Source organism: Haliotis cracherodii, unplaced genomic scaffold (assembly GCF_022045235.1).
Source record: "Haliotis cracherodii isolate W230 unplaced genomic scaffold, xgHalCrac1.p SCAF_17, whole genome shotgun sequence".
Lineage (NCBI taxonomy): Eukaryota > Metazoa > Mollusca > Gastropoda > Lepetellida > Haliotidae > Haliotis > Haliotis cracherodii.
This window is the reverse complement of record NW_027266272.1, coordinates 25,408,832-25,433,429: the sequence shown is the minus strand read 5'-3', so window position 1 is coordinate 25,433,429 and position 24,598 is coordinate 25,408,832. Positions and strand designations below refer to the sequence as shown.

Below are 24,598 nucleotides of genomic sequence, written 5' to 3'. Positions count from 1 at the left end.
CAGAATTAAGGGCAAACTGGCAACATGGTCAATTTGGAAATACACTTCTGAGGAGACTGATGCTCCGTAAACTTAATTTGTGCTTTGATCCGTTCCCATTTCTCATCATCTGCCAGCAATATTATCTCGAGTGTGATTATTGTCATTTGTCCAGTGATCAGTTTCTGCAACATAAACTGCCGATGACTCTCCGACATTATCCAGAAAACCACATGAACACAATTGCAGAAAAGAAACTTTCGCAGTTAGAATGAATCTCGAAAACGCAATATTTCACTGACCATTTTGACAGAGATTGACTTTAAATAAGGATTGGACATTGGCAAACTGTCGGTCCCAGTAAATAAAAGTGGAAAAAACGTTTCCATTTTCACGTTGATGTGCCATTTCCTGTCTAAGTAGTACCCTTTTCCTTACAGCAGTACTAAACGTGTATTAAACACAAGAAAACATGAACTGTGCTGTACACTCTCGGGCTTGGTATGGTCGCTTATAAAGATTTATTACCGACAGGGCTAGACATTGGTAGGGGCACTGGTGCTTATTGGAGCAGGGTGCTTAATACAGCGAATACGGTATATCACGGCAGGTCAGTTTGTTGTGGGAGGTAAGTACAGTGTCTAGACACATACTGGAAATAGGCAGCAGACCATGGAGCATTGTCCCTATTTAATACTTCTTTTATACCATGTCTATCTCAGTGGTCAGCCTACTAAAAACAACTTCCAAGGCGAAGGCATATAAAGTACATTGGATGAGACTGAAGAAAGCACAGACCAAGATGGGTCAATTTTTAATTGCAAATTAAAACGTCCTTTGTAGGGGATCCGGAGCTGTTTACTCAGGGGACTTACCATTTCAGCTACGACGGGGGCAACCATTTTATCTTCAAGGGGGACCATGTTTGGGGATTCATCCTCGAAGGGGACCGCGTATGGCGGGTTTTTAATGAATCATAGATTCTCCAACGTGTCTCTGTTACTCCTGGATGAGGAACAAATGTTGTATGTGTTATGGGACTTCATGGTCATTGACCCTGGTAGACCATGGTATATTTGGTCATAGTATACCATGGTTAAATTTACCATGCTAATCCGTTGTTTGTTTTGTTTATTTGTTGTTTAACAGCGCACTCAGCAATATTCCAGATATATGACGGTGGTCTGGACCAGACTATCCGGTGATTGATATCATGAGCATCGATTTACGCAATTGGGATACGATGACATGGATTAACCAAGTCAGCGAGCCTGACCACCCGATCCCGTTAGTCTCTTATGACAAGCATAGTCGCCTGTTATGGCAAGCATGGGTTGCTGAAGACATATTCTACCCCGAATCTTTGCTAATCCATGGTGCAATTTACCAGCAAGCAACAGTATACCACGGTGATTCCATCACCATTTCAACTGTTAATAAAAATATGACAAGCAGAGTGAGTGAGTGAGTATGGTTTTACGCCGCTTTTAGCAATATTCCAGCAATATCACGGTGGGGGACACCAGAAATGGGCTTCACACATTGTACCCATGTGGGGAATCGAACCCGGGTCTTCGGCGTGACGCCCCATTTTCAGTACAATAGCGTATGAAATGTGATAAATGACCGGTCCCTAACAACTGATCAGACTATTGATGCATCACAATTTCCGATGGCAGGTGTGCCAAACATGGATGACAAATTATCAATAGTTAAATGGGGACTATGTTCTATTGTCTGGAGACGTTGTAATTAGTACCACATGTGAAGCTGAGACATTGTGTCTGTGTAATTAGTGCACCCTCGGAATTCACGCTAGTCCGCTATCACGAGACTACAATGGTAAATTGTAAACAAGCAATGATGGTGGTACTCACTCACTAAGAATTTGAGGGCTATAATTCTGAACCAGTTCTCAATTATTTAATTTTGCTACGAGTAGCAAGTGAATAAAACTTTAAAACATTTTTGTCTCAATCTGGCAGGACTAGCCTCAAACTCTGAAGACTAATTGAAATAAGGCTTCCACTCGTCCTCTGAGCTTGTCTTCAAAATATGAATTTCTAAGGATGTTTGAATAATCATGACTGGTTGATTGAAATAAATAATAAAATTTGATCACAGCCAGACAAAATCAGTTTTCGATGACTTGGATGGGACTGCCTTTTGGCCATAGTCTTCCCCGTTAACATTGACTGAGTGTATGGACAGACTTAAAAAATTCAATATTTAAATAAAACAATCTTGCATGAGGTGGCAGGTAGGTATCCATTCAGAAATAATTCATAATAAAGCAATGATCAGTTGCTTAAGCCATAAAAACTTCCAAGCAATCTGCTGAATTGAGACATTGGCAGATTTTTTTCTTTGTAAAAATGTTCAATGTCGCAAGGGAAACTATGGCCTGTTGAGGTTGTCAACTTGTCACAATACTACTGCAAGATGTTTGCTACAATGTATTACAATACTCCAGTAATATTGACTGAATGAGTGATTTTGGTTTAAGGCTGCTTTGACAGTATTCCAGTTCCATGGTGCTGAAATATAATGAGGCTTCCCTGACCCACAATCCTAGGTTTCTGGCATGCCCAAGGGATGCAACTCTGCACAGTAAATTGCACCACATTGGACAGGGCCACCTGTGCACCTCTCCCCTCCCCCCCCCCAAAGTAATACACCACTCAAATGAAATTAAGGATCACCTGATTCTTTCGCCATGGCAGATAAACTGTAGTAATATGAAATTATCGGGTAGTCCTTTACGTCTTTTGAGTAGTATACTCCATGATAGTCTTCCCAATACTTACTAGATCTTCATTCGGCATTACTCATTACTCATTTCTGAACGTTTCTACAAAACATCACGCCACCTTGTCTTCTTTAAAGATGAGTCTGTGCAACTAGCCACATAACAAACAGACTTCCATCTGTGTTATAGGCCAGAAACAAATTGGAGAACGCTTCTGATCTAACAACAACGACTTTACAGCGCTTTGATACCTAAGTTTCACCCAGGAATTGCCAAATCGCTCTGCTCATCGGTCATTCCGACCAGAAAAACAATGGGATATTGCTGATTGCACTTACTACCATTTCAAGTTAACCTCATAAAGGCTGCTTCATTATCTCTGTAAGTCATGCTTCAAACAAGTCCTTGGTTGAAGTCCTCTGCTCTCGTGTAAAATGCATACATAAAAACGGATGGTATGGATTTGTTATAAAATAGGTGTAACACAAGCAATATTGGTCATACATTCAAAGCCAGCATATTCCTTTTAGTAAAGCTGTCCATCTATTCTTGCATCAATGTTAAAAAGGCTACAAAAGGCATCAAGTCCTTGAGTTGGGTTTAATTTGCTTTGAACAGTATTTCAGTTATTTCACGTTAGCTTGATGTGTGAAGAACACCATGTCTTAGACGTTTATCATATCGGTGAAACCCAGGGCTAATGGTATGGTGATGACAATCCCAGAAAGAAACAGATCAAATTCGAAGTCGAACCCAATATCATAGGCTCCTTGCATGCTAAGGGAAGCAACTCTGTACCGTAAGCTATGTCTTAGATGTTTATCACATCGGTGAAACCAAGGGGTAATGGTATGGTGATGACAAACCCAGAAAGAAGCAGATCAAATTGGGAGTCAAACCCAATATCATAGGCTCCTGGCATGCTAAGGGAGGCAACTCTGTACTGGAATGAACACGCTTATAACTCAATTGTGTATATATCAACTTGTTCTCATCTCCATATGGCTGAAATAATGCTGATGCAACGTTAAATTTTAACTCACTCACTCTTATGAAGATATTCTGCAGTGAATACATCTTCTAGTGGATGGAAACAATTTTGGGATGTTACTATGGTCAGCAATGGTGGCCTATAAATACTCTCCAGTAACTGCTACATACATGACCAAACCCAGAACAATCAGCTGAAAATAAGACACGAAGCAGCTTATAACGTTAAGCTGAAGTTATAGTTTATACAGTGTCACAAACTCAAAGAGTGCTTGACAAAAACTCAGGAAACAATTCAGATGTTGTCTCAAGCACACACAGCAAAGAAGTGAGGTTCCCTACCCTGCAAATGGCAAGAGCATTGGCAAGCAGGACACTATTGCCTGTACAACTGATTATGGATACTTGACAGTGAAGAGGACTTCTGTTGAAAACCAAACAATGTTTATGATGTGATAACAGCCAACATTCAGGATTTATGGCAATCATGTAATAGAGGTAGGGTATTTCCAGGAATTATTCAAGTTCAGTTCTGACAAGCCAGTGGTTGCTACTCTAGTTATGTTCCACAATGACATGCGATCTACCAAATCATTGGTTCACGTGGTTCAGTGAGTGTGAATAAGTTGGGTTTAACACCGCTTTTAACATTATTCCAGTTATATCACGGCGTGTCAGCTTAATGTGGGAGGAAAGCCCGAAGTGATGCAGGTCTAGGACGTTTACCACCTGGTGAAACCCACGAGCACGGGTATGGTGCTGACAAACCTGAAAACATAATCAGGGCGAACCAGGATTCGAACCCACAATGATAGGTTTCTGGCGTGCCCAAGGGACGCAACTCTGCACAGTGAATCGTGGTGCCTTAGACGACTGGGCCACCTGTGCCCCCTCACGTGGTTCAGACTTGATTAGACCCGTGAAGATTCCGGGGTAGAATAGGTCTTCAGCAACCCATGCTTGCTGTAAAAGGTGACTATGCTTGTCGTAAAAGGCGACTAACGGGATCGGGTGGTCAGGCTCGCTGACTTGGTTGAAGCATGTCATTGATCCCAATTGCGTGGATCGATGCTCATGATACCAATCACTGGATTGTCTGGTCCAGACTCAATTATTTACAGACCTCCGTTATATAGCTGGAATATTGCTGAGTGTGGCGTTAAACAACAAACAATCAGACTTGATTATCTACAGTTCCACAGAGAAACTGTAGCATAAAACAACATTCAGCCTGTCACCACCGGAATATATCTTCTGGCTTTACTTCACAGATTCCAAATTTCAAATAAAGATTGGACACCTGATTTGAAGACAAATTGATCACATATGGGTTTCCAAAATAGATCTGTGAGCAGCATTGCATGTATGTCAAGCTTCATTCTATCAGGAATTTGCTGAAAATAATTTCATTCAAATTGTACCTGAGTCAGCATTTTCTAAACCAGATTTCTGGCATCAGCGGAATTAGAATGCAGCACTGGATCCCGTTCCCAAGGACTTCTGTCTTGACTGTGATTAAACTCTATCATTAATCCATAGCAGTTGTATTGAAACCATACCACCCATTCCTGATTAAACTCATGCACGGAATAACATTTTATATGCCTTTCCAATCTAGTGTTGTGTCTCAATCGGGTAGACATGGCTTTTGATTCAAAATGATCACATGTGACTGGGGAACTAGAATTCACGGCGATATAATGTTTTATATGAGTTTAATGTGCGATTTCAATTAAATTTGAACGAGTATTGTTTCAGGTGTATAGTGACTGTTGAGAGGTGAAAATGGTTTTCGACTCATCATGAGTGAGTGTGAGTGAGTGAGTTCGGTTTTATGCCGCTTTTAGCAATATGCCAGCAATATCACGGCGGGGTACACCTGAAATGGGCTTCACACATTGTACCCATGTCGGGAATCAAACCCGGGTCTTCGGCGTGACGAGCTAACGCTTTGACCACTAGGCTACCCGACCGCCCCTGACTCATCATGACAATATTTCTATCTGTGTCAGGCAAACCAGTGGTTGATGGAAGGAGCAACAGTTGACATAATTGGGCCACAAAATCACAGCCACGTCACATTATGTAGCCATCTATTCTAGAAGTTGCTTGCGCCAGCACAGGGTCCTGGGGACCTGTCTGGACCCAAGGCATAAGTTAAAACTAAAATTCAACATTGTGAATAAGAATAACGTTTGTGGTATTTACCTTTCTTACCCTAATCCTGATAACATTTTGTTTATCAACAAAAAATGTCGATCATTCTCTACCCATATAAGAATACAAATCACAATCTCACAGCCTCATCAAAGGTACCAACAATGGCAACTTGACTGTTGTCTCTGGCCTTTACTGTCCCATGCCGGGTGACAATACAAGAGAGAGTGAGTGAATTGGGTTTAATGCTGAACAGTATTCCAGTTATATATCACAACATGTCAGCAGGATGTTGGTGAGAAACTCCTGAATGATTCATTGTGGTAAAACCCATGAGCATATTACCAGACCAAGATCAGAAGCAAGGCAAATCTGGGATTCAAACCCATGATTATCAGATGCTGGCATGACCAAGGGATGCAACTCTTTAGAAAGAATTTCAGGATCTTCGACAACTGGGCCATAGATGCTCCCAGTAGCCCCATAAAATCAGGGAGATGAAACCATGAAATTAAGGAGATGAAACTACAACAAAAAGAAAGATGGAACTACAAAATCTGGAAAAAGAAACTACAAAATCTGAAAGATGAACTACAAAATCTGGACAATGAACTACAAAATCTGGACGATGAACTACAAAATCTGGAAGATGAACTACAAAATCTAAAAGATGAACTACAAAATCTGGACATTGAACTACAAAATCTGGACGATGAACTACAAAATCTGGAAGATGAACTACAAAATCTGGAAGATGAACTACAAAATCTGGACAATGAACTACAAAATTTGGAAGATGCCATCACTACAAGAACAGACGTATAAGAAATGAAACTATGAAATGGCGATGAAACTATGAAACCAGGAAGATGGCATTAACGGAAGTGACACTACAAGAAGTGAAAATACAGACATGAAGTGTTCATATCTGCCATCTTTCGCTGGTTCCTTAAGTGCAGTTTCCTGAAGTGTCGAGAGGCTTCCGGAACAAACAGTTATATCCTGCTACAAGTGAGGTCAAGGATGGCCGTGAGTGGTCAGTCTACACATCAGTTTCAGAACTGGTCACTGACCAGGTGCAATACGACCATGTTATAGCCTACTCATGGAAGGAAACCATTTCTACACAGGAGAAATCAATATCATTATTTCTCTTGATTCTTTTCATTCTCTGAGGCATTCTCTGAACAGAGACAAATCCCACTGATATATCAACATGTATAACTGTCAAAAATGCCTGGATTCAATATTGCTCCCAATGTAGCTTTGTGCCCGGAATCTTATTGAACATGTTTTCACCATTTTCACTGGAATACAAACATTCAGTTGTAACCATGTATTTCGAAATCAGGAAATCAGATTAATTCTCCCACAACTCGCCAGTAAACCATACTGAAATCTTATCCAACAATGTAAGTATGGCATGCAAAGAAAGCTGTTACACCAAAGCTATAATATTAAATTAGGGGTATTTGATTACTGGATTTTCACATACTCTCTGCTGTTTTCATAGGAGTATACTACTTCCAGGTCAGTAAATCAACGGTGAGGCATGATATGGCATGCAGAAGGAAAGGTTTCCGGACTCACAAGGTTTAATTGTACTCAGAGAGAAAGGACTGCTTCTTTCCATAAATGTTGACTTTAATATTTTAGAATATTAACATTCGACGTGTGACATGAAGAGTTCGAAACTTCCATCTATTGGTAGTTTTAGTCATGACAGACCCACTATCTTGATGATAGACCCTCTCTCTTGATGATCGACCCTCTCTCTTGATGATCGACCCACTCTCTTGATGATAGACCCACTCTCTTGATGATAGACCCACTCTCTTGATGATAGACCCATTCTCTTGATGATAGAACCATTCTCTTGATGATAGACCCTCTCTCTTGATGATAGACCCATTCTCTTGGTGATAGACCCATTCTCTTGATGATAGACCCATTCTCTTGATGATAGACCTTCTCTCTTGGTGATAGACCCATTCTCTTGATGATAGACCCTCTCTCTTGGTGATAGACCCATTCTCTTGATGACAGACCTGCATTTTTTATGACAGACCCAGTCTTGACAATAGACCCAATGTCAGATACGTTCATATGAATGAGAACAAGCCTTGTTTCTTTTGAACATATGCACATTTTGGATTTATTACAACTCTCAATATAAAGGTAAACTTAACTGTGTTAAAAAGACTGACTCAGAAAGTGCTGTCCTAACATTTTAACATGAACAAGTCTTTGACCCCAAGCTAATTTTCTTTGGAGATTTAAATAACAACAGCACAAATATATGGCAAGAGACATATCTTGGGTCATGGACTTGCTCGTAGTTACATTTTCTCTTGACATTCGAAAAATCGGAATTTTTCACTCATGTCAGCCATACTAATTTATTTGATTATTCCATAAGTCCAAAACATTGGAGTGTAATAAAGAAACAAAGGTTAATTATCTGACATTTGAACATGTGTGATTCATTTACATACCAATGTTTGCAAGACTTCTCACAACTAAACAATTTGATACTTCCAGTTGGCCAAAAAAGGCCCTCCTCCCACCTCGTCCTTTGCCAACAATTGATGGTTGTCTCCAAGGTGATATATCACTGACAAAAATAACAGCAACATCAACTAATGTCAACCACGAAATTCACTAACAAGATGGCGAAAGAAAGAACGCAAGGAAATAAAGCACTGGTATTTGATTAGCGACCTCAACTGTTCACCCTAAAGTGCTCCTGTGTTTCCACAATCAATAGAGACCGTTTCACCTCTTTGTGGGACTGCACTAACCACTGTCATAATCGAAACCAACCCGAAAATCAAGTTACACAAATCCCTTGATGAAAGCTTTGGGGATTTTTTAAAACCTTTTCTAATTAATGAGGATATCGTCCACTTGGGGACAATGGGTTCCAGCTAACTGACCACTGTCCCGCTTGGAATAAATCTGTAAGTGTTTACAAGGGGTTAAGTTTCGAGAAATGTTTTTTATATATGTATTTACTAGCAGTGTTTAGTGATAATGAGTGAATGTGATTTTACGCCAGATCAGACGAGATTGGGTTCTGCTTCAAAGCAGGCGAACCAGTGGTAGATCATGAGGGAATGGCGACGGGTTTGATGAGATGATAAATTGTCGGAGTGCCGACCTAAGGTATTAAAGGGGTCATCCTCTGTGGTCATACAGCTTACTTCATGTGTAAAGTTGTGGCCACCAGATCCCTCCTTTAATTATCTTGTACAGAAGTAGCATGAGGTTCTGGGGACTAATTTGGTTTCAGAGTCCTCAAGGGGACATCATGGATATTATCTATATGAATAAAACACTAGCGGCCATTAAGTGATGAATGATGACGAAAGACAGGAGTTGGTAGATGAATAAATGCATCAGTGAAATGAAGAAGAAAAAGAAGGAACAATAAAAGTGAGTGAGTGAGTGAGGTAAGTTAAAATTTAACGTCAAACCTGCAATAGCGTGTAGTCGTAGTAAAAGTAGTAGTGGTAGTTACCATAAAGCACAAAAAATGATGATGATGATGATGATGATGATGATGATGAATATGATATAAGAAGAGAATATATGGATGTCAACTTCATAATATTATGAGGAACACAACATTTCAGAGTATATGCTTACTCCTTCATCAGGTGAAGATTTGATGATGATGATGATGATGATGGTGATGATGATGATGATGATGATGATGAACATTTGTAATGCGCCATATCCACCAATGAATGCATGCCCATAGCAGTTAAAAAAGAAGAAAATAAAAAAATAGAATAGTCAAAGAAGGTACAACATGAAGGAACCAATACGAGGAGATGTGTCCGTGACTGATAGAGGCTAGAGAGGGAGACTGCTTGATGGCAGCAGGAAAAGAATTCCAGAGTGCCGCTGCTGCAAAGCCAAATGTTCTGTGGCAACCGACTTCAGTCTTATCTTGCACTGTGAGCTGATATTGATGCTCTGATGCACATATCTAAACATACAGTGTCCTAAAATGAAGATGTGGTCCAGGTGTCCCTAAATAAATAAATAAAGTTCATATTTATATAACGCCTTCTTCTAAGATTTGCTCAACTTAGGCGCTTAGTCATCCAAAAGCTCTGCAGAAGAGAACAGTTTTGAGATGTGTTTTTTTTCATAATCCCTGAACAGAAACTTTAAGGTGCCCCCTGCATTTTTATGTTAAACCATGTCAACCTGGACCCTTTTTTTCTGGACACTCTCTTTTGGGACAATTAACATCAGGAATACCCCTTGGAAGGGGAGGGGTTTTTTTCTGAAAAATATATCAGAAAGAAATTACTGGACTATTAAAACTGCCTCAGTAAAAAAACATACAAAAGTGGAACCTGGAATTGATTGATGTCCTGAAAAAATGTGTTTTAACAAAAAATAGTTTCTCCACTCATTGTTTCAGAGCAAAAAACCATGTAGGTCCTGAAACGGTGACTGAAAAAATATTCTCTTTTATTTGTCTCTTTCCGGCCTCTTCAGTGTAGACTTGACAATATGCATTTTGAACAAGTGCCTGTTTTTCAACACATTTTTTATATAAGTAATGATAAACACATCCAAAACCCACACAAATCAAATGTCCAGTTTTCATAATGCAAATTGGAGTGAGTGAATGAGTATGGTTTTACGCCCCTTTTAGCAATATTCCAGCAATATCACAGCGGGGACACCATAAACGGGCTTCACATATTGTACCCATGTCGGGAATCGAACCCGGATCTTTGGTGTGACGAGTGAACGCTTCAACCACTAGGCTACCCAACCGCCCCTACTGCAAATTGGTCTTTCATCAAAACCAAATATCATTGACTTAGGAGACAGATGTTTCCCACAGCAATGGCGCCATTTATGGCCTGACAAATCTTTTCTCGAAAGGTCAGTCACCTGATATGGGGATACATAACGAGGTGCCAAATTGCTTTTTCAACTGCATAATCCAGCGAATGAACTCTGTGCAGACCACAACGTGTTGCGGAAGAGCAAGGGTTCATGATCTGGCATTACTTGACTCTACTTTTCAAAGAAACTGGTCCTAATTCTTCATCATTTGATAGGCTTTAAATACTGTATTCGACGTAATAAGCGCCCTCGGTGATATTTGCTAATATATTGGCTAGTGAACAATTCTAATTAGCACCCTTCCAATTGATCAATGTACACAAGACTTATTTATTTGTGTATGATATGCACTTGTGTGTTATATGCACCCTCAATTACGGGCAATTAATTTCTGGAAACATATATCTGTTGTGTATAATACGCACAGACTTTTCTTTTGTATCATTTCAGGTTGTCAGCATAAACCACAAAATTTACGATCTTTTAACCCTTTCACCAAAATTATATTCTAATAAGTGCCCCCTATTTCTAATTTTGAGTTCCCTGAGCGCTTATTACGTCGAATACGGTAAGGCAGATTTGACATAATAGCTTAGAGATGAGGTTCAGAGAGGCCTATTTAAGGTTCATAATTCATCTATTTCTAAAGGAATGATTAATTGTTACATTTTCCCAAAAAGGTCAAAGAAAGATTGAAAATCCATCAAAAGTTCAGATAGGATAGAATCACAATAAACCCCTTCTGGGGAGAGGCCCTGTAAGGGTTGATAATTTGCCTATCGACCTAGTTCCATCAGACTGTTAAGAGATAAAGTTTGATTAAGGAGGGCCACCTATCATAGACTTGCTCTCGACAAGTTTTAATCTCATGCCTAGCGAAGGGGAATCCCGCATGTGATCAGGTACGTACGTTTGAGTTGTGTGAATGTTCCCAAACACTGGTAACCCATGGTTGTACGTGGCCAAATGAAAATCATGGCGGCAAATTTGATGCAATATAGTAGGTATCTTGGCATTATTACATAGCTCATGTTAGAAATAGTCTGATGCATCTGAAAAATGACATGGTCCTTAAATCCCATTAGATGTCGCATTTTGTGACAATGTGTGTCTTATTCTGAGTTCCATTGGTTCAATTATTGTGCGCGTGCGGGTGTGCATATGTGCGTGTACGTGTGCGTGGCGGACAGAGAGAGAGAGGGGGGGATTAGTAAAACCCATTTTGATGAAAACAATGAAAATGAAGGCTGAAAGACCACAAATCAGGGGAAATCTGAAAATCATAACCAGAATCATCAAATTCTGGCACATCTAAGGGATGTAACTCTGCACAGTGAAGTTAAGGTGCGTGCCGGTTAAAACAATACCCTGGAATCTGGGGGATCAACCTGTCTGGCAACTCATTGTACCTATTTGATGTAAGTGAAACCCAGGCCGATGTGATGACTCATTACTTTAACAACCGCCTCCGTGGTCTAGTGGTAGAGCATCCACCCGGAGAGCGGTAGGTCCAGGGTTCAATCCCTGGCCCGTGTCATACCAAAAGACGATAAAAGACGGTATTTGTTGTTACCCTGTCTGGTGCTTGGCATTAAGTTGGCTCAGGGCCAATATACTGTGTCTGAGTGGGGTATTAAACTTTTAAACTATCTCCATAAATGCCAAAAATATTGAAGTCAATTCTTAAATGATTCAAGCCTATCACAGCTTAGGAATTTATCCTTTGCTGACACCAAAGTTGCCATTGAAAGAGCCTTTTCATAGAACGGTTCCAGATTTTGTAGGGATTTGACCCAAGGTCACGCCTACTTGTGCATGACCTTTATAATCGTAGTGTTATGTGTTTCCACCATATATTGACTTGTTTATATTCCTTAACTGTATGCAACTTTTCAAAGACTTATAACATGGTCTTCAGGCACGAAGAGGATGTCAAACTCGAGTTGATTTAGTTGATGAAATCCACTTCTTAATGCTCCCATAAACAACCTGGCTAGGCAGCAGATGTCCACTAAAACTGCCGAGAAGGCAAAAAACTCGAAAATATTATATTGAATTCTCCAAATATTGCACGTGGCTTAATTCCGTTTTAGTACAAATTGATAAACTCTCTCCATGGATGTTATGTTCCAATGACCATGAATAATACCATACTCAACCTAGCAGACATCCCTTGCCTTACTGCTCTCCCTTTTACACAGTCAGATGTGGCAAGTATTCCATGAATCATACCTCCGGCTTGTGGTATAAACCCTAACACGGGATGCTTAAAACCCCATGTACCCCGAGTGATACTGCTGCAGCTTGTCATGTAGACTAAGACACAGACACAGACACAGACACAGACACAGACACAGATGATGATGATGATGATGATGATGTCTTTGAAAGGCATTTAGAAGTGATACACATTAGAAAGAGAATTAATAGATGTCAACTTCTTGATGATGATGATGATGATGATGATGATGATGATGATGTGGATGATGATGTGGATGATGATGTGGATGATGATGATGATGATGAATCATATTTTCTGTTCAACTCTTCCTTTCACAGAAATAAATTGCCTGTTTTGAAGTAGTGACCTGAAAAATATCCTGTCCGACACGCCCCACCCCAAATATATATTAAATGGTGGGCCCCTACCAAAACATTTGACATTTTAATACAGGATTCTCTGCAATAAGACAAGAAATTCCAACCTGAGTGCAGTCATCATCCCTATCCATAACATCCTAAGATTGAGCAATAGCCTCCTTTGGTTGATGGCATGGAAAATATAATGTCAGTGAGTTGCTTGTATCATGAGCTGTATGCGTCATTAACAACGAGGGTGTTGGTGTTTTACGAGTACATGAGCATCACATCATAAAATCATCTAAAAAAACCTCTGAGGGATATTAATCATTATTTTGAATATATCACATTAATTGTCAGTGAAATATTTTCTGAGAGACAAATATCTAATGTAGCATGTCCCAACGTTCAGTGCTGCAATCTAAGTCAGAACAGAGTTACCCCCCTTTCGTTTCCTTCATTTTCGATCCTGTAAGAACTGAATCTGACGTTTTTAGATTAGGAAGAAGGGTTTCAATGGCTTCTCTAATCAAACTGATGTTCTACTTCTGCCAAGATCACATTGCCCCTATTGAAACATCCATCATCATGACTTCATGAAATACTCACATCACATCGTCAGCCATCCCTTGGATTACCAATTTGTAAAGGCTCATACAACTCCAATCAGATAACTAGATCAGATAGCTCTTGCATTAACTGAAGGCAGGATGCCCACAGTGACAAAGCAGTTACCATGGGCAAGCCCTTCTCCAGGGCTACATATTGACACTGAATAAGAACCCCTCTTCTCCAGGGCTACATATTGACGCTGAATAAGAACCCCTCTTCTCCAGGGCTACATATTGACACTGAATAAGACCCCCCTCTTCTCCAGGGCTACATATTGACACTGAATAAGACCCCCCTCTTCTCCAGGGCTACATATTGACACTGAATAAGACCCCCTCTTCTCCATGGTTACATACTGACACTGAATAAGACCCCCCTCTTCTCCAGGGCTACATATTGACACTGAATAAGACCCCATCTTCTCCAGGGCTAGATATTGACACTGAATAAGACCCCCCTCTTCTCCAGGGCTACATATTGACACTGAATAAGACCCCCTCTTCTCCAGGGCTACATATTGACACTGAATAAGGCCCCCCCCCTCTTCTCCAGGGCTACATATTGACACTGAATAAGACCCCCCTCTTCTCCAGGGCTACATATTGACATTGAATAAGACCCCCTCCTCTGAGTGAGTGAGTATGGTTTTACGCTGCTTTTAGCAATATTCCAGCAATATCACGGCGGGGGACACCAGAAATGGGCTTCACACATTGTACCCATGTCGGGAATCGAACCCGGGTCTTCTGCGTTGCGAGCGAATGCTTTAACCACTAGGCTACCCGACCACCCACTTTTAAAGATAATGATAATAACAACAACAATAATAATAATAACAACCATCATCATCATCATCATCAGCAGCAGCAGCAGCATCGACCTACGAGAAAGCATTTACTTCTTTATCTGGAGGATGCCCAGGGTGTTTGAAGACAGTTATCATTAGTACCACTGACAAGGTGTATCTCCTCCCCACAGGCTGATGAACACCTACAGGCTGATGAACACCTACAGGTTTATAGCAGGTACGGCCAACACAGTGATGCAGATAGACAGGAAATGTACAACATTCTTCAAATAAAACATCCCCTAACAACATTCCTGTAACAACATTCTTGAACAACTGTCTTGCAGAACAGCCTTGTTCAAATAATTCACAATGCACAGAGCATGCACTGTTGAAAGTGTCAGTACTGCCACTGCCAAATTAAAGAACACACTGAGATATCTAATATACGCACATGATAGAGTAAAGGCCACAGCAGACATAACTTCAGAAACAGCTGCCGTTCAAAACATTTATGAAGTGACAGACGACAGATTACTTTATCTTTACGAACTCACACAAACTATTGATTCAGCTAGGTCAGTTAAAACTGATCACAAAATGGATGATAGTCCTGCACCATGACCGTGGAATATATTTATTTTATGAACAAAAATAAATCTAGGAACGCATACAAAAATAAGTCTAGCCAGCTCTAGCTAGCTCTATTCCACAACCAGCAGAGGGAATTTTTTTATATTTTTAGAGTCAAGAAGGATATTGTGTAATATAAGATGTCAGAGACTAAATGTTAGTCTAAATGATGACAGAGTGAGTGAATGTTTTTTTTCACTGCTGTTATTCCAGCCATAACAACCATAAGAATGTGTTTTACACATGACTCATTACGACAAGAACTTATTTGGACATAAATTGAAGTAAGCTACATCGTCACAAACACAGATGCAGATATTTGGGAAAAAAGGAGTGCTTTTTGTGATTTGGTAATTTGGCATCTTCCCATCATCCTTCCTTGGATCCATGCATGTTGTCAGTTTCATTAAAACCGTTTCAGAAGAACATCTCAGACATCGTGTATGACCCGATTGGTTAATACGCAATGGCGCTCACAACACTAAACCAACTCTCGGAATTCCCCAACATGCCCGAATATAATATGAAATGTCTCAAAAAGAATCAAATCTGCAATTTTCAATTATGAAAACTTTTTTATGCCAATACTATGTTAGATACTTTCAGAAAGACAATAAAAACTCCCAACAAAAAGCGAAATGGGAAAGTCATTGTGTGCTATATGACGTGCTGTATGTGCTGGATAATTGAGGCAACCATTTATTTTGGATGTGTTTGAATCAGTCCCTCAAATAAAATCCAAATCCAATTTCAGAAATCTAAACATTTCGACCAGAATTCTGACAAAACCTTTGATGCATGCTGCCTTGTACAATGTCTGTTGAGATGTGAGGTTTGATATCAGCAGGGATCGAAAAAAAATCCACGACCGTGATTGATATATCCATTAATTATTCATTGTGTTGGGAAAAGTCGTACCTAATCCTAAGCTTCCATCAAAGATGCAGACGTTTTGCATACATCAATGTACAATTCAGGCAAGAAAAGGGATTAAGATAAAAAGTGGCTTTGAAAGATTGAAGCAATGGCCATATATAAGCCGCCACAACCTTCTGGAGAATTAAGGCCCTGTTGTGTAGCTGTGACCTTTACGACGAATGATGGTCCAATTGCTAGCATGTCCTCATTAGTGAGTGAATGTTGTTTTAATGCAGCCTTAAGTTATATTCCAGTATTATCACAGGGACCTGTAATTCATCATCCAAAACTGTCTTCCACAGGAAATATTGCTTTGCTGAGATCAAGGGATATTGGGAACCAATTCATCCCTGGAATTTCAAATTGGTGTTTTAATGAGAAACAATTGCCATATTGGTAGCCAAGTTATCTAATTGCAGTCATCCTTTAATTGTCTATTTGGTTTCGTTAAACAGCAGCTTGTCATTTCTGAATTATATTTACGAAATGTACCTTCTTTTCTAATTTGTATTTGGTGAACAAAAATGAAAATACATTTTTTTCGTTTTTAATTATTGTTATCAATAATTCAGAACCTAAGAATCTTCTCTTCAACATTTATTTTCAAGCATAATTACCACAGAAATGGTGACCCAGCATATCTGAAGCCATTGTTTCATTTCAAGCTCTGTACATTGATCCTTCTTGGAGACAGAACCTAACATATGCACATCTAAAATAAGATTGATCAATCTCATTTGAAGATTCCTAATTAACCAAGGTTTTCACCCCACACAAAATGGCCACCTGCATATGCCATGGATATTCTCATGGCAATAACACCACAACACATATCACTGACACATTTGTCCCAGGACCTGTCAACAAAACTGTTGCCACATTCTGCACAAACTCTCCTCTGGGACGGTGTGGCCTGTTGTGACAATCTACCAGTCTAGCACCATGCGACATACTCTCGGAACTCTTCAGTCAGGGAGACAGAAATTCAACATGTTCTCGGAGGTCTTCAGTCAGTGAGATAGAAATTTCAACTACACACATCAGGAAGAGACAGGTCATTTAGAAGCATGGTCAATCGTATGATTAATTCGATCTGTAATGAAATTATCACATGGTCCTTGAGGGGTTGAATGCCAGAAGCGAACATGTCGACCATTGCTGAAACTATTCTTCCAAGTTTGTCAAATCCTACGGGAACTTGCGCACAACATTTAATAAAGTGTAACGTACACATATGTGACAGTGAGCAGGAAATTAGAGCTCATAGAACAAAAAGGTATTTGTGGTTCATTTGTTGTGTTGAACCTCATAGGGCCATAGGTCTTCTGACAGATCTAAGAGGCAGTTCAACAAGGCATGAAAGAACCAGCCTTCCAGTTCATTTGTAGCAGTACCAGTAGTGGAGGTACTATGCAGTACCACAAGGCAGTATGATTAAATTATAATACACACAGGGACACACTTACTCAAAATTACTTGGTACCAAATTGTCCTTTGTGAAGACGTGTCAGAAAGGACTAGTTCCAAACAGTGAAGAGGGGGTGATAATTAAGCCTGACATCAGGAAGCTCGGTGTGCAGTCAAATTTCATTCTCAGCACCCTGGGCAGTAAGGGCGGATCCAGCATTTTTAAAAAGGAGGGGTCCAAAATCCTCTACATATTGGGGTGGGGGGTGGGGTTGGGGGTGGTGGTGGTTGGCAGACCCGCTGGACTCTACCTCTGGATATCACAATGTAAAAGTGCAATAATCTCCAACACGATGTTAAACCCTATATCAGTGACAGACTACAGGTTGTTCTCAGCAACCCTGGCTCACATGGACATGATCAGAATTCATGGTGGAAACTAATGAGTGAGTGAGTGAGTTGGGTTTAACTCCGCTTTTAACAGTATTCCAGTTATATCGCGGCGTGTCAGCTTAATGTGGGAGGAAAGCCCGAAGTGATTCAGGTCTCAGACGTTTACCACTTTGGTGAGAAACCCACGAGCACAGGTATGGTGCTGACAAACCTAGAAACATAATTGGGGCGAACCGGGATTCAAACCCACGATCATAGGTTTCTGGTGTGCTCAAGGGACGCAACTCTGCACAGCGCATCGCGGTGCCTTAGACGACTGGGCCACCCGTGCCCCCTGGAAACTAATGGGACAAGACTGCACCAAGACTGCATCCCAACAACTGCGGGGATGTAAGGTAACTGAAATGAATGGAGTTTCAAAGGAAACAGACCGGACACCCTTTCCAATGTTTCATGATCAAGGCAAGAGATCATTTTGTATATTGAATACTTGATACAAGAAAGTAACTTACCTGATAAAGAAATTATTCACAGTCGATGATACAACCACTGGACACCTGCAGAAAAAGGAAACACACTTTATCATACATGCATAAGTCTTTGATAGGCATTTGGAGGTCGGAAGGACCCGAAGACAGCAAACTTTTACAGATAACAACTTCTATAATGGTTGTAATGATGTCTCAGGTCTACTTCCTGCCCGGTCATCAGATGAATGCTGAGAGAGGGATGAGAATGGGATGCTGGAGGTGAGGTGAAATTGGGTTTAACGTCGCGTCCAAGATTATTGCACTTATATAGCGACGTGCATGCACGTGTATGTGTGTGTGTGGCTGCTTGTACTAGTCCGGACTGATGCCGATTTATAGTGCTAGCTCACTGAGATACCATGCCACAGTTTTAACATGGATACCCCACTCAGACACAGTATACTGACTCCGAGCCGACCAGTCCTTGTTTTAGCCCCTTACTGCCGAGCGCCAGACAGGGTAACAACAAGTACAATCTTTTAACGTCTTTTTGTATGACGCGGCCCGGGATCGAACCCCGGACCTTCCGCTCTCCGGGCGGACGCTCTACCACAAGACCACGGAGGCGGTCCATGGGATGCTGGAACTGAGAAGGGGTGGTAATGGGATGCTAGAACTGAGAAGGGGTGGGAATGGGATGCTAGAACTGAGAAGGGGGAATGGGATGCTAGAACTGAGAAGGGGTGGTAATGGGATGCTAGAACTGAGAAGGGGTGTGAATGGGATGCTAGAACTGAGAAGGGGTGGGAATGGGATGCTAGAACTGAGAAGGGGTGGGAATGGGATGCTAGAACTGAGAAGGGGTGTGAATGGGATGCTAGAACTGAGAAGGGGGAATGGGATGCTAGAACTGAGAAGGGGTGGGAATGGGATGCTGGAACTGAGAAGGGGTGTGAATGGGATGCTAGAACTGAGAAGGGGGAATGGGATGCTAGAACTGAGAAGGGGTGGGAATGGGATGCTGGAACTGAGAATGTAAATGGTCTGTAAAAATGATGACACAGCAACTTGCTGCATCATGGAAGACAATCTCACATTCACGGAACAATCTCATATTCACAGAACAATCTCATATTCTCCTACAAACCCTTTGTTTCACACAAGGTAGAAAGCCTGTTAAAACATGACCCTGAGGTGCGTACATGCTGAGAACCTATTATATTATCGGGTTGCGTTTTATTGGAAACCCCACGCATACTTAGTGTTTTCGCAATAAATCCCTCATCAAGAACAAAAGACGAAACTGTGTGTTCTATTTCCTGCTCTATCATTGTATGATTAGTCCTCCTGATATGACAGCGTATCAGCATTAAGCCTCTGATGTGGCAATTATCATCTCATAGTCCCAACATTCAAATCCCTGGAGAGTTTTACCTCTACAATCCACAATAACTCTCCACAGCTGCCTAAACAAAACATTCCTTGCAACAGAAAATCAGTGCAAATAATAGAAAATTGCTAAATTCTGATTTAGAATGGAGTTAGGTATCAGTGGAACTTTCTTGGAACAGATGCACAATGTTGATAGAAAAGCTGCTTTTTAAACCAAAAGGCATCAAACAGATTGTTAGTCTGAAATTGAAACTTAAAATGAATTGTATAAAATATCTTTTCCATTCTTAATTGGAAAGCCTATTTCATGTTTTTTAATACATATTTGATCTAGTGTGCCTACTGGCATATGTATAAAACATATTGTGACAAAGACAGCATATGAATATGGTGACGGGCCAATTGAGTGAGTGAGTGAGTGAGTTGGGTTTAATGCCGCTTTTAACATTATTCCAGTTATATTGCGGCGTGTCAGCTTAATGTGGGAGGAAAGCCCAAAGTGATGCAGGTCTCAGACGTTTACCACTTCGGTGAAACCCACGAGCACGGGTATGGTGCTGACAAACCTAGAAACCTAATCGGGGCGAACCGGAATTTGAACCCACAATCAAAGTTTTCCGGCATGCTCAAGGGACGCAACTCTGCACAGCAGATCACTGCGCCTTAGACGCCCGGGCCGATTGACACAAGATGTCACCCCAGAAGGTTATCAGCAGTAAACCTGATTATATGGGTATTTGTAACATAGTGTGTTTAATCTGAAATCACGATCACAAGAAGCTGACAATTAGTTTTTGAAGACGTCTTCCATCATCTTGGGTTAGCAAGTTTGAGGACAGTATTGCAGTTGGGCCATATAAAGGAAAGTGTTATCAATACAATAATCCGATTTGATACAGTTTGAATCAAGATCAGATAAATATGCAAATGAGACCACAGAGGAACTATCTTTAAGCTCCATGATTCAATGCAATGTCTGTTTGATAAAAAAAAATTATTGACTGAAGTTCCCAATAAGTTTGGAGATTGCAGAAACACCACACATCAGAAAACCAGACAAGGCAAGTTGAAGTGAAATGGGGTTTAACGTTGCGTCCAAGATTATTGCACTTATAAAGCAATGTGAATGTACGTGAGTGTGTTTGTGTGTCTGCTTGTACTAGTCCGGAGACTGATGCCGATTTATAGTGCTAGCTCACTGAGACACCATGCCGCAGTTTAACATGAATATACCACTCAGACACAGTATACTGACTCCGAGCCGACCAGTCCTTGTTTTAGCCCCTTCATGCCGAGCGCCAGACAGGGTTACAACAAGTACCATCTTTTAACGTCTTTTGGTATGACGCGGCCGGGGATTGAACCCCGGACCTTTTGCTCTCCAGGTGGACACTCTACCACTAGACCACGGAGGCAATCCTCTGCTGACAAACATCTCTGTAAATGATTCAGCACTCTACGATGAATGGGTCATTTCACTCAAACACTGTAGTCATATGTGTTGTCTACAGTCAAGTGATATAAATAAAACTTAAATATTGATTATTTTCATAATTATATCATATGATAAAGAAGTTATTACCCTTGCGTTTTTGTATTTTAATATCATGGACCAATCAGATTCCACCTCTCGTATCACTTGCGTTTGCTTCACACAAAATGGTGGCGCCCAAGTCAGGTCGATCGGATCGATATTCAAGATATATATTGTGATAAAACGGGTCTTACATCGCGAAAGGCATCAAATCACGTGAGTACCTTGATTAAAAACATGAAAACATTTGGAAAATATCTGCTGACAATGAGTTGGCGGTGCACATGCTTTGCAAATCCTGCAATCGATCAAAATCTGCTCGACAGTTTACGAACCGGATTTCGATTTCGGTGAGCGATTTTGACTGGACTATGCATAGACTCGTTAGTCCAGCCAAAATGTAACTCCATAATACCATCCTAGTTCGGCAAGGGTGGAAACTGGACTATTATAGTCAGTTAACTGCCTTGCCTCGGGAAGATGGGACCCACAGACTTTAGAAGCTGTAGTCACTTAAATTTGCTGCAGGCCATAAGGACTCATACAACTACGGGCACGTGCTTATTTCGAACACTGCTGCCATTTCAGATCTTTCAATATATGCCACACTTCCTTCATATAAAACAAGGGGGCGGTCGGGTAGCCTAGTGGTTAAAGCATTCGCTCGTCACGCCGAAGACCCGGGTTCAAATCCCGACATGGGTACAATGTGTGAAGCCCATTTCTGGTGTCCCCCGCCATGATATTGCTTGAATATTGCTAAAAGCGGCATAAAACCAAACTCACTCACTCATATAAAACAAGAATAAAATACTGATATCCACCAACAATATGACATGTCTGGTTGTGTACAAGGCAAGAAATATTTACGGTTTCCAAGATTTGCTCCAGAAAGGAGCACTACCGCCATTTTCAGTCAGAGTCAAAGTCGGTGGAAACTCAAAAAATGAATTTTAAAAAAATACCAAACTATCATAAGGCACCAGTTCCCCACTTGACCTATCTATGTGCAAGGTTTGCTTAAGATAATTCTCATGATTTTAGAGTTCTGCTTTGGAAACGAAACATAACGGACAGGCGGACGTAAAGCTGGAAGGGCGGACGGACAGCACCCATTCCTATATCTGCCTTCCACTTCCTGGCAGGGGATAATTACACATTGATAAATGTGAGAATTGACAGTAAGGAGCCAATAGGATACCCAAACCAACACAACACACAACACAAGCAAGCAACAGACAATCCCAAGATCTCTTTACTCAAAGAGTAGTGTATATTGTGGCGTAATTCAGACAAATGGGGTTACTTTGTGGTCATCCCTGATCCATAGGATTTCCCATATGCAGACAACATAAGCCGATTGTGTGGACCCAGCTACTGAAGATGGTATTAGACTTCTCCACACCTACCCAGTAGTTTCAACATCACAGGACCAAGCAATAATGTGACAAATACTGATGAAGTAACAAACCTAAGAACAATTCTAAGCTTCTTAGGCAAATGAAGAAGTCGACTAAGTATAATAAAGTTGACTTTTTCGGAGGATACATGCTGATGTCGAGACTGGACGACTGAGCTGATTTAGATGGATGTTTGCAGGTTCAAAATTACCCAATTTGGATTCGGGAAATGTTTGGAATGGATGAGGTAAGCTCCTTTTCAGCCCAACTGGAATAGTGAAATTTTGAAGTTACAGAAAACATTGAAATGTAGAGACGAAAAACATGTGGCTGACAACTAGTCTTTTTCTTTCTTACACTTGTTTGTTTTGGACCTTGGGGCAATCAAGTACACAAGTATGGTTACAATTGATAAAACAGATGATTTTCAAACTTCAAGAGGAAATTTAGCTATGACCACAACCTTGACCAATGATGATTTTTGTATCATATGTGTAGTGATGTTTTTATCTGCTCCAAAAAAAATCAGCTCGGGTCAAAGACTTGCTTATGTTCAAATATAAAAATGCCGCCTTTTAGCATCATCTTCATTTGGTGTTGAATGATTTTACACAATACGGTGAAGTTTTATTCCAATTTTGAGTACGTAATATAACTTTCGTAACAATTCCTAAAAGTTTTCTCATTTCTTTAATTATGAAGATGAAATTCATTTTCTTCTAGTATAGATACCTAATATTGTGGGTAATTGACCCAAGGTCAAGGTCGACTATCCATCTTCAGAGCGTTCAGTACTTATACTGATTATTATTCTCACGTCATCTGATCTTTCTGAAGATTAGCCATAACTGAAGAACTTCCATATTATATATTGGCTTCCAGATCAGCACTTGGGTTAAGGAATGTCCCAAAATTGATAGAAAACACATAAGTCATCTATTTTTGGAAGTGTACATTTGAGGGAAATTGAAATATTTTGAATCAATTGAAATCAGTCAAAAGAAGGGATTGGCACTTCTCCCCATCAGGAATTTTAGTGGTTTATTGGATATGTACTTTCTTACCTATATATCTACAGACTTGTTTCAGCGGTATTGGCCTGTCCATATATAGTCTGGAAGGTAATTTAAGGTACCGACGTTTACTACAATATCTGAAAAACTATCGGACCTACTCCAGTCAAAGTTGGTATGAGATTATTAAACAGTCATACAGAACTGGATATTACATTTAAAGACAATCGGTGCATCAATAAAAAATCTGTCTATTTAGCTATCACTATATTTCATCAACAACCAGATCTGTTCGTCTCGGGTGGAACGGGCATTCATTGAAACAGCCATCTGCATAATGCTACCCCTGCGTCACAGGGGAACCAATCAACTCAACTCGAAAGGGTGCACGGGAATCACGCACACACGAATACGGTGTTAGCGTTGGACGTCTCAACATGTGTGATTCCTGTGCACCGTTTCGAGTTGAGTTACAGAAAGGGACATGAAGATACATTTTGGGGTCCAGCCATGCTATGACAAAATTCTCTTTACTCTGAAAGAAGGTGCCTAACAATTTACTTTTCTTCACATGTTTCAGCCCCTCCAGGTCAATGAGTTGTTTTTAAGTATTTTCTGGAATATATTATTTCAAAAGAATGACAGCCCTTATTATCAAATGATTGGACCTAACCAAACTCAGAATAGACCAATGTACACTAGCTTGGCT

At 40.5% G+C, this 24,598-nt stretch overlaps 1 protein-coding gene across 6 annotated transcripts in view; it reads right to left on the bottom strand.

The window, feature by feature from the left end:
• Positions 1-24,598, bottom strand: part of LOC139465005 (polypeptide N-acetylgalactosaminyltransferase 5-like) — a 359,393-nt gene that overhangs the window by 82,357 nt on the left and 252,438 nt on the right. For all 6 annotated transcript variants that reach the window (XM_071246666.1, XM_071246665.1, XM_071246668.1 and 3 more), the window contains one exon: positions 18,593-18,637. The gene's annotated coding sequence lies outside the window, so the exon portion shown is untranslated. The remainder of the gene's footprint in view (positions 1-18,592; positions 18,638-24,598) is intronic.